The sequence below is a fragment of the Aquarana catesbeiana genome, linkage group LG06, assembly GCF_042186555.1.
Source record: "Aquarana catesbeiana isolate 2022-GZ linkage group LG06, ASM4218655v1, whole genome shotgun sequence".
Classification (NCBI taxonomy): Eukaryota; Metazoa; Chordata; class Amphibia; order Anura; family Ranidae; genus Aquarana; species Aquarana catesbeiana.
The window spans coordinates 60,818,961-60,831,074 of NC_133329.1; the positions used below are offsets into that span (position 1 = coordinate 60,818,961).

The 12,114-nt window shown below is 39.2% G+C and overlaps 1 long non-coding RNA gene across 1 annotated transcript in view; it reads left to right on the plus strand.

Annotated features, from left to right (window-relative positions):
* The first annotated feature begins 2,745 nt into the window (after positions 1-2,745).
* Positions 2,746-12,114, plus strand: part of LOC141148522 (uncharacterized) — a 44,798-nt gene continuing 35,429 nt past the window's right edge. Inside the window, exon 1 of the long non-coding RNA XR_012245229.1 lies at positions 2,746-2,932. This is a non-coding gene — a long non-coding RNA (uncharacterized lncRNA). The remainder of the gene's footprint in view (positions 2,933-12,114) is intronic.

Consider the following 12,114-nt stretch of genomic DNA (forward strand, 5'->3'; position numbering starts at 1 on the left):
ATAGTAATAATAATAATAATAATAAAATTATTTTAAAATAACATACTGTCACCAGTCAGTGTCTCTGATCATACCCGTCATATGATGACGTCGTACTGCACTGGCAAAAATAAATATGAAAACATTTTTTTTTTATATAATTTCTTAATTTTCAAAAAAAAGTGACAAAAAAATTACAACTTAAAAAAAAACTTGCCATGCCTCTAACTAAATACATTAAACTGTCTACTTTCCAAAAATAGGTAATTTGGGGGAGATTTGAACTGTCCTGGCATTTTAAGAAATGAGATGGGCCGTCAGTACATCGGGATTAAAGCGTAACTCCACTTTTGTTGAGAAAAAAATATTCCCCTCGGGGTGATCTCTGTACATTGCAAAGATTTTAACAAACTCTATTGCAGATTCCTACATTTTGTTATTCTGAGGAAATCTCTGTGTTCCTCTGCGTCCATGTGGGAAAGTGAGTGTAATGGGAGTGGTTTCATAATTATCAATCAGCTGTGCACTTGCAGGACACTAATGAGAAAAATTCCAGGGTCTGCATCCCTTTAGACGTGTTCCTATTGGGAATATCTGACCAAACATGACTTTTTTGTTGCAGGGGATGCCTGAAATCTGACTTGTATCTTAATGTAGACTTCTGGGAAAATTGGTGAGCCAATCACAAAAGCAGGAAATTATTTTTGGGGGGGGGGGGGGCATTCTCAACACATTCTGTATACAGAACACCTCCTCTTTGCCATATTGCATCACATTTTCAAAAAATTACTGTGGCTGCAAATTGAAGAGGAAAGTTAATTTTTAATGACATTCAATTACAATATGATTTGTGTCACAATTGTAGATGCTATATTATTTTTTTTTTTTTTATTTGCTATTTTTTTTCCCCACGAAAGTGGAGTTACCCTTTAACCAATTTTCAAATATATATATATATATATATATATATATATATATATATATATATATATATATCATAGTTTGTAGATGCTATAACTTTCACACAAACCAATTAAATTCATTTTTACCACAGACATGTATCAGAATCTATTTTGGCCTAACTGTATGAAGATATTCTATCTTTATTTTTTTTTTTTAATTGGTTATGTTTTATAACCAAAGGTGGAAAATATCGGGGGGGTTCTTTCAAAATTTTCAGTCTTTATAATAAAAAAATAAAAAATCCAATAGTGAACCAATACCACAAAAAGAAAGCTCTGTGTAAAAAAAGAATATACGTGTCATTTGCGTACAGCGTTGCATGATCATGCAATTGCCAGTTAACCACTTCAGCCCCGGACGATTTTACCCCCTTCCTGACCACAGCACTTTTTACAATTTGGCACTGCGTCCATTTAACTGACAATTGCGAGGTCGTTCGATGCTGTACCCAAAAAAAATTTGCATCCTTTTTTCCCCAAAAAATAGAGCTTTCTTTTGGTGGTATTTGATCACCTGGTGGTTTTTATTTTTTGTGTGTATACAAACAATGGGACCCAAACCTCATTGTTCTACACAAACTCACTTCAAAGGATCCCATGTTTGAATATGCAATGAGGGGCCCTGAAAATGTAATCAACTTACAAGGTTAAGTTTCCTGCTCAAAATAGTCTGGGACAAGGATTTGCATTAAAGGGGGCTGACTTATGCAAAGTATAGGGAATGGAGATGAAGCCAGTCCTTAACCAGGAATAGGGAAGCCCACCAATCAGAGCCTAAATATCTAAATATGTTGGTCTTAAGTCTTTTATGTCCTACTGTTTGCAGATTAATGTTTTAAGGAATATACTCTGTATTCCTTCATGTAATCCATGATTTTTACCCTTTTCCTGTACAAATCGATAGATTGTGTGTATTAGTCTAGGCCTACTTTACTATATACCAATACATTTTTGCTATTGTGTTAAAGCTTTCACTCATTTAACCCAAATCATATCTGAGAGATATTAAATCTCAAATATAGTAAACGGGCAACAGGGTTAACACTAGGGGGTGATCAAGGGGTTAATTGTGTGTTCCTTCTGTGTGTTATAACTGTGGGGGGATAAGATTGACAAGGAGAGGAGACATATCGTTTTTCCTACTTAGTAGGAACAAACGATATGACTCCTCTCCTCTGACAGCACAGGGATTTGTGTATTTACATACACAAATCCCCGTGCTGGTGCTCGTTCACGCGATCGCATGTGGCCGGCGGCCTGTTGGCCACGCGCATCGGGTCCCCCCGCTGTGTAGCGGGGGCGCGCGCGCCCTCTGGTGGCCTAAGGCTAGATTCACACCTATGCCTTTTTAAGTGCTTTTTGCATTTTGCAGATTTGCACTACAGAACGTGTTCCATAGGAAACCATGTTAAATGGACTGTAGTGCAAATCTGCAAAAAGCACTAAAAATGCACAGGTGTGAATCCAGCCTAAAATGAGTAGGACGTACCTGTACGGGATTTCACCCAGGAGAGCCATTGTGTCGCAGTATATCTGCGTGACACGGTCAGGAACCGGTTAAAGTAGCGCAGTGCTGAATAGCTAAAAAAATGGCCTGGTCGTGAAGGGGGGTAAAATCTTCCAGGGCTGAAGTGGTTAAATTGAATTTTGTTGATTCTATGGCAAGAAAAAGAATGCAGAAAAAAAAAAGTTTTTCCTTCGCAGGTGATTGTGTTATTGGGCGTGTTATTATTTGTTGAAGGTTTGCCAAATTTCTTGTCATTGCCCTCCATAAAAAGTGAAATAGAAACTCACGGCTGTGAGTTTTGCTTTCCCTTTCCTATAAACAGATCACTCACATGCAGCGATGTCATTTTTAAAGTCCCTGCAATAATAAAGCCCTTTAACAGTGACGTCTCACTTCCTTATGTGTTAGAACTTCTCAGACAGCGATCGTCTCCTGCTATTGTCTGTCCTGCCGCAGGATACACCAAACATCATCTCCACCGCCGGTAAGAATTCCATTCTGATCCAATGAGTAGATGGATAATAGAGTGAGTTCTGGACGTTCGAGTAATTATTATGATGGGTAGCCGTAGAGGAATCTGTGTTTAGATTTGGTTTGTAGATAACAAAATCAGGACCTTTAAATCATTACATCATGCTTCAATATAGAACGGAAATCTCATTGGTTGCTGTGAGAGCCGGGGCGCGGGTGGCGGCGAGTTATAGGCGGCAATTAAACAAGAAAGTTGCGTATAATAGATCATAAATTTGTCACTTTTTTTTGGAAACGCAGAGATGATGCAACTTTCTATAAATAGTTAGGTTTTGTATAAAATAAGCAGAGCGAGCCGTTTATAAAAAGCTGCGGAATGTTTTTTTTTTTTTTATTTCTGTACGCTGTTTGGATTTCGGAGACTTTGGCGGAAAATTCTTTCTCCCTGAAGTTTCCTTTCTTCAACCTCTCCAATCGTTATAGTGTAACTCCAATTTCGTGGTTAAAAAAAAAAAAATAGCAAAAAAAAAAAAAAAAAAAATTGTATAACATATACAATTGTGATGCAAGTCATACTGTAATTAAATGTTATTAACCACTTCAATACGGGGCACTTTTACCCCTTGCTGCCCAGGCCATTTTAAAGCTTTCAGCGCTGTCACACTTTGAATGGCAGTTGCGCGGTCATCCATCACTGGACCCAAACTAAATTTTTATCATTTTTTTCCCACACAAATAGAGCTTTCTTTTGGTGGTATTTAATCACCACTGGGTCTTTTATTTTCTCTAAAGAAATTTCATATAACGGGTGTAGCAGGGACATTGAACTGGTGACAGTACTAAAAAAAATAAAAAATAAAAACAAATGTTTTTTCGATTTTTTTTTTTTTATTATACATTTATTTATATCACATCAAAGAGTTAACTGTGTGCCTAACAATGTTTACTGTATGTAGTATGTGCTGCTTTTACTGTGCCTGTTTTTATGGCCTGCTTTATATTCAGAAATAAACTGAAGCAGCTGCTGTGTAAAAACAAACAAAAAAATTCTTCATCAGTTTAGGCTAATATGTATTCTTCTACATTTTTTTGGTAAAAAAAAAAAGCGCAATAAGCGTATATTGATTGATTTGCGCAAAAGTTATGGCGTCTACAAAATTTTTATTTTTTTTACTAGTAATGGTGGCGATCAGCGATTTTTAGCGGGACTGCAACATTGCGGTGGACAGATCGGACACTTTTGACACTTTTTTGGGACCTCTGACACTTAGGGAACGTGTCACTGTTTTAACCACTTAGGGACCAAGCCTTTTTTTGAGATTTGGTGTTTACAAGTTAAAAACATTTTTTTTTTCCTAGAAAATTACTTAGAACCCCCAAACATTATATATATATTTTTTTCTAATACCCTAGAGAATAAAATGGAGGTTGTTGCAATACTTTCTGTCACACCGTATTTGCGCAGCGGTCTTACAAGCGCACTTTTTTTGGAAAAAAATACACTTTTTTTGAATTAAAAAAATAAGACAACGTTAAAGTTAGCCCAATTTTTTTTATATTGTGAAAGATAATGTTACGCCAAGTAAATTGATACCCAACATGTCACGCTTCAAAATTGCGCCTGCTCGTGGAATGGCGTCAAACTTTTACCCTTAAAAATCTCTATAGGTGACGTTTAAAAAATCCTACAGGTTGCATGTTTTGAGTTACAGAGGTGATCTAGGGCTAGAATTATTGCTCTCGCTCTACCGATCGCGGCGATATCTCACATGTGTGGTTTGAACACCATTTCCATATGCAGGCACTACTCACATATGCCTTCGCTTCTGCCCGCGAGCTCGGCGGGATGGGGTGCGTTTTAAAATTCTCTTTTTTTTTTCTTATTTATTTTACCTTTTTATTTTTTATTTTTACACTGTTCTTTAAAAAAAAATTGTGTCACTTTTATTCCTATTACAAGGAATGTAAACATCCCTTGTAATAGAATAAAAGTATGACAGGACCTCTTAAATATGAGATCTGGGGTCAAAAAGACCTCAGATCTCATATTTACACTAAAATGCAATAAAAAAATAAATAAATAAAAAATTTGGTCATTTGAAAAAATGTCCCTTTAAGAGCTATGGGCGGTAGTGAGGTTTTGACGTCGCTTCCCCCTGCGATGATATGGGGGCCATCTTCCAACAGCTCCGGTAAGCAGCGGAGGGCATCGGAGTGTGGTGGGAGGGGGGGGGCCCTCTCCAGCCACTGATAAAAGCGATCTTGTGGCGGATCCGCCGCAGAGACCACTTTTATCTGAAAGCGGACCGCCCGCTGAAGAAGAGGATACCGGGTTTATGGTAGCTAGCTGCTGCCATAACAACGATATCCCTCTTCAAAGTAGCGATGTAAAACGACGGCGGGCGGTCCGTAAGTGGTTAAACAAGGTTAGGACTGTATGATACGTTAAATACAGTTCTGTAAGCAACAACCTATTTTCTGGCAGTGCCCCTTGCCAACACTAGACTCTGGATCCGCCCTGGCAGCCCGCGTGTCCTACAAGCTTCAGCGGGCGAGCCGTAAATTTTTTTTTTACCCTTTTTCAGACAAACTGAGCAGGATCTGGGAAAGGTAGGGGATTCATAAAGTGGAGATGCACTTAGGGTTAAAGTTCATAGGTCAAAGGTTAGTTGGGGTTAGGGTTAGAACTTAGGGTTGGTGTTCGGGTTAGGGTTTGGGTTAGGTTTAGGGTTAGCTGGGTTAAGGTTAGGGTTTGGGTTAGAGTTAGGGTTAGGGTTTCCCCTTGAAGAACAAGGTTAGGGTTAGGGGGTTAGGGTGTTAGGGTTAGGGTAAGGGTTAGGGTTTCCCCTTGAAGAACAAAGTTAGGACTCAGGGATTGGAATAGGGACCTCCTCCAAAGGTCAGAAGATGGGTCCCCAGAGGTCAAAAGTCAAGAGGCGTGGCTGACCCACCCCAACCAAAGTGTTCCGCCTACCCCAACTAAGTCGGGGAATGAACAAGTTGGGGAAAGTGCCCCTGGGTACCGGCAGCAGGCTGGTACGGTGATCAGTCATCTGCAGGGCATGACCTGAGAGGACGTCATATGATGTCCACCCAGATTGACGAGAGGCCGCCCCCCCGGTGTCACCTGCCCAAAGGCCGGGTGGGAACCGGTTAAAAATGATAAAAATCCTTTTCAATCTGCAGCTCTGTAATTTTCTGTAAAATGCAATATGTCCGCCTATACAGAGAGTCTGTACAGAATGCCCCCTAGAAACATCATTTCCCGCTTGTGTGATTGGCTCACTGATTTTCCAAGTCGGCACTAAGATACATAAGTCAGATTTCTGGCAACCCCTGCAACAAAAATTTCATTTTTGGTGAGATACTCAAAACACAAGTAAAGACGCAAAAACTTAGAACCATTAATATTCCAAATGCAATTAAAACGTCTGTTATAGAATACACAGTCTGTATAAGTCAATGTAGATAATCAATAGCATATGGGAAATAAAAAGTCCAGAGCACTTAAGGCTGCCATCATATAGGAACAGGAACCAGGTTCCAAAAGCACTGCAAGAAACAAGGAAAGAGGCGCCTCTGAGTGTAGACGTTTCTTAAAAGTTTAATAATACATTAGGTTATCAACTCACATTTAAGTGGTAAGTATGAGCATATAGGTCCCAGCAAGGGTAAGTCCAGGTGATGAAGATCCTGCTTTTACGGCAAGCCGCACTCCTTTTTCAAACAGACTACATTGTAGGAACCATACTGGGCCATTATAAAGGAAATATACAAGGAAGGGGAGGGGAGTATTACTCGGGAATGTGGACAGGACTAATTCTAATGAATAAATACGGAAATGCAGCCCAGAGACAATTAACACACGTGCATGTACAGATCATAGATAACAAATAAAAATAAGCCTAAAGTATGGTGAATCAATAAAGCGTTTTCTAATGAGCTATTATAATGAACTATTGTAATAAAATGTAATATAGCATAATAAATCAAAATAATTAATCAAATATCTATATAGCCCAATACTGCTAACAATGGATTTTTAAAAAAAAAGCAATAATAATATTAGAAGATTAAAATAAGAAACAGTAATACATACAATCATAAAATTATAACCACAATTACAACAATAATATAATCTGTGAAAACATGAAAACCAAATGAAGGATGGGCAATCAGGTGATATAGGCATGAATCATGATTCATGATTCATGATTCATCCATATGCTGTGTAAGACATAAAGCAACAATTGTAATGTCCTTCAGCAAGGACATTAAGACATATAATCTAGGTTAGTCACGCAATTGATACAATAGATAAGTAGGAATGATAACGTGTGTGTGTGTTACATTCTATCTATAGATATCTATATATATATATATATATATATATATATATATATATATATATATATATATATATATATATATATGTATATGTATACATATCTTGACAGGACATGCACAACATAGCATTTCCACCTATCTTCATATAAATATATATATGTATATATATGCATACATACACATATATACACACACACACACACAGGCAAATAGACACTTAAAAATAATAATAAAAATCTGCTGAAATTATATGGATGTAAAAAAGATATATGTATATATACCTGTTCAAACATAATCTTGTAACCAAGGGAAGGAACTAGTAAGATCCAATATTGAGCTATAAAGAGTTGCTGGTACCAGCCAATATTTAGCACACAATATGCATAAATTAAAAAAATATATAAAACGTAATAAAAATATGTATATATAAATATATAATAAAAACATATGTATAAAAAATATATATAACAATATATATATATATATATATAACAATATATATATATATATATAACAATATATATATATATATATATATATATATATATATATATATATATATATATATATATATATATATATATATATACTGGTATATATATATACACACATATTGAGCACATATAATATTATATAGGAATTACAGTATTTAAACTACCTCTATATTATATTGCTACCAATACTTACAAAATAGTTCCCGCCACCCCCATGATGTAAGAACCTGAAGTAAAGTAAATAAAAGTTAGACATTTGTTTATAAACTAAGTTGTTAATAAAAGTAAGTCATAGGTGTGCGCAGCCTATTGCATTAGGGTGTGCACCCCCAAAACTCAAACACATTTGCATGTGTATATATACTGACGGTGTCAGTAGGGAAGAGATTGCTTGCAGTAGTTTTTATTTTTTACAATTTTTTACTTTATCTTAAGGCTCGGTTCACACAGGGGCAACACGATTTCAGCGCGACTTTGTACGGCGACTTCAACGCGGCTTCAACGCGACTTCAGCGCAACTTCAGCGCGACTTTAGCAAATTACAACGCGACTTCAAGTCGCCTCCAGGCCAGGCGACTTTGGCTGTGGCCAATCACAGGATAATCAGCTCTCTGGGAGGGAGGGGTTTGCCTGGGCAAACTAAATTTTTTCCCTGCAAAGTCGCTTGACTGTAGAGAGAGATCCGACTTGGAGGCGACTTCCATTGATTTCTATGGTACAGGTCGCCTACCAAGTCGGATCCAAGTAGTACAGGGAGTACGCTCTGAAGTCGGAGCGACTTCAGTAGTGTCTATTAAGACGCTCCCATTCACTTTCTGGGACGACTTGGGGCGACTTGAGGGCTTACAAGTCAGATCCCAAGTCGTCCTAGTGTGAACCGAGCCTAAAACATTTTTGGAGCCTTTAGGGGTCTTTGGTGAAATATTAGGGGTCTTAACAGGGGAAATCTGCACCACATGGGGTAATTAGGGTGTGCCCAGGCACACCTGGCACACCCTGTGCGCGCGCCTATGAAGTAAGTATATATGATGATAATATATGATATATTATGTTGATAATTTACAGAATAGTGGAAATTTCGATGCCTTCGTTAATACCACCAGGCGAAAGAACATCAAGGTTATATATCCAGAATGTTTCTCTGGCACATAGTTTCTTGAAACGTTCAGCCACCGGAAAAGAACTAGGTATCGGCTCAATGGCCCACACTTGTAGGCCATTGGTACTGAAGGAAAAAAAAAAACAACAGTGGCGCCACTCTAAGTGCAGTATTAAAACCAAATTTAATATATCTTTAAAATCAAGTACTCACAAGGGTACAAGTTAACAGGCGTGCAAAGAGTAAGATAATCATGCCAGGTGTCCCAGATGAAGTATAGGATCACATCGTGTGGTGGCGTTCTGTTCTTCTGACAGGCTGCGCTGCTGAATGCTTGCTGTGTCCTGCCGCTGGAACGCACTGTGTACAATCCGGGGAGCAGGGTCACTTCCGGGTCTGTGCTGGGATAGGCGACGCGTTTGCGGAGCTACGCTCCTTCCTCAGGCCTCTGGTAGAATGTTGGTGAGCCTCAGCAAAATGTCTCGGGACGCTATGTGGATCAGTCCCTCCCTCAATAAGACTCCTGTGTTCACCAAATCTCGTTCTCAAGGCTTGTATGGTGCGGCCTACATAGATTAGGCCGCAAGGACAAGTGAGCCCATATACTACGAAATCTGAGGAGCAGTTAAAAAAGTCTTTCAATTGGTAGGTTTTACCTTTTGTGCTGAAAGATTTCTGACCATGCTTTACAAATTTGCATGTCTTGCAGAGAGCCTTACGACACTGGTACATTCCTACAAGTGGTATAAGGACTGGTCTGATTGAAGGGACTGTACTTGGTCTAAATTTACTAGGGGCAATTCTGTTTTTTTGGTTTGGCACTCTAAAGTAAGTCACCCTAGGATGTTCAGGAATAATAGTTCTGAGATGAGGATCCTGTTGTAGAATATTCCAATGATTGGCCAGTATTTTCTCCATCTTTTTAAAATGAAAATGAAAAGTAGTGGTGAATCGAACCGAGTGATCTTCTGGTTCACGAGTTGTTTTTGGGGTTTCACTTTAAGATAATGTTCAAACTCTTGATTATTATTATTATTATTATTATTATTATTATTACTATACAGGATTTAAATAGCGCCAACAGTTTGCGGAGTGCTTTACAACATGAGGGCAGACAGTACACTTACAATACAAATCAATACAGGAGGGATCAGAGGGCCCTGCTCGTTAGAGCTTACAACCTAGAAGGGACGGTCAAGTGAAAACAAAAGGTAATAACTGTGGGGGATGAGTTGATGGAGAAAATGAAAATACAGTTGTTAGGTGAGGGTAGGGTAGGCTTCTCTGAAGAGAAGGGTTTTCAGGGATCGTCTAAAAGCTAATAAAGTAGGAGATAAGCGGACAGATTGGGGTAGGGCATTCCATAGGATTGGAGAGGTTTTGGAAAAGTCCTGGAGGTGAGCATGGGAGGAGGTGATGATGGAGCCAGAGGGCAGTAGGTCTTAAGAGGAATGAAGAGAATGAGTAGGTTGGTATTTACAGAGGCGTATCTAGTGAAAATGGCGCCTATGGCAAGCACTGAAACTGCGTCCCTGTCAAAAAAAAAAACAACAAAACAAAAAAAAACAGCTAACAAAACTACAAGTCAAGCTCTTTAATCCTTCTATTAACAAATTAGTGCTACATAAACTGCCCAATGGATCAGTTCGCCCCTGGTCATTAAACATTCTACATTCAGTGAAAGTTAGTGTACTGCAAAGTTTGCTCTGCATGAACTTTCACTGAATGTAGAATGTTTAAGGAGCTTGTTGCACAAATCACTTTATTAAACTTTATGATATCTATTTATTTAATCCATATTGAGCACTATTTGATTGTGTGTATATGCCAAGCACAAGCAGCCAATCAAATATGGTGCTCAATATGGATTACATTAATATGCATAGCCATAAATATCAGAAATAAAAGTGTAATAAAGTGATTTGTGCAACAGCAGGTACTACTTTTATATAGACTGCGAATGTGACTACAGCAGATGACCAGACTGCGAATGTGACTACAGCAGATGACCAGACTGCGAATGTGACTACAGCTGATGACCAGACTGCGAATACAGGAGATGACCAGACTGTGAATGCGACATACTACAGGAGATGACCAGAATGCAAATGCGACATACTACAGGAAATGACCAGACTGCAAATTCGACATACTACAGGAGATGACCAGTCTGCAAATGCGACATACTACAGGAAATGACCAGAATGCGAATGCGATATACTACAGGAGATGACCAGAATGCGAATGCGACATACTACAGGAGATGACCAGAATGCGAATGCGACTACAGCAGATGACCAGACTGCGAATGCGACTACAGCAGATGACCAGAATGCGAATGCGACCACAGCAGATGACCAGACTGCGAATGCGACTACAGAAGATGACCAGACTGCGAATGCGACTACAGCAGATGACCAGACTGTGAATGCAACGTACTACAGGAGATGACCAGACTGCGAATGCGACATACTACAGGAGATGAACAGAGACTGCGAATGCGACTACAGCAGATGACCAGACTGCGAATGCGATATACTACAGGAGATGACCAGACTGCGAATGCGACTACAAGAGATGACCAGACTGCGAATGTGACTACAGGAGATGACCAGAATGCGACTACAGCAGATAACCAGACTGCGAATGCGACTACAGCAGATGACCAGACTGCAAATGCGACTACAGCAGATGACCAGATTGCGAATGTGACATACTACAGCAGATGACCAGACTGCGAATGCGACATACTACAGGAGATGACCAGAAGGCGAATGCGACTACAAGAGATGACCAGACTGCAAATGCGACATACTACAGCAGATGACCAGACTGCGAATGTGACTACAGCAGATGACCAGACTGCGAATGCGACATACTACAAGAGATGACCAGACTGCGAATGTGACTACAGCAGATGACCAGATTGCGAATGTGACATACTACAGCAGATGACCAGACTGCGAATGCGACATACTACAGCAGATGACCAGACTGCGAATGCGACATACTACAGCAGATGACCAGACTGCGAATGCGACATACTACAGGAGATGACCAGACTGCGAATGTGACTACAGCAGATGACCAGATTGCGAATGTGACATACTACAGCAGATGACCAGACTGCGAATGCGACTACAGAAGATGACCAGACTGCGAATGCGACTACAGCAGATGACCAGACTGCGAATGCGAAGTAATACTACAGGAGATGACCAGACTGCGAATACGACATACTACAGGAGATGACCA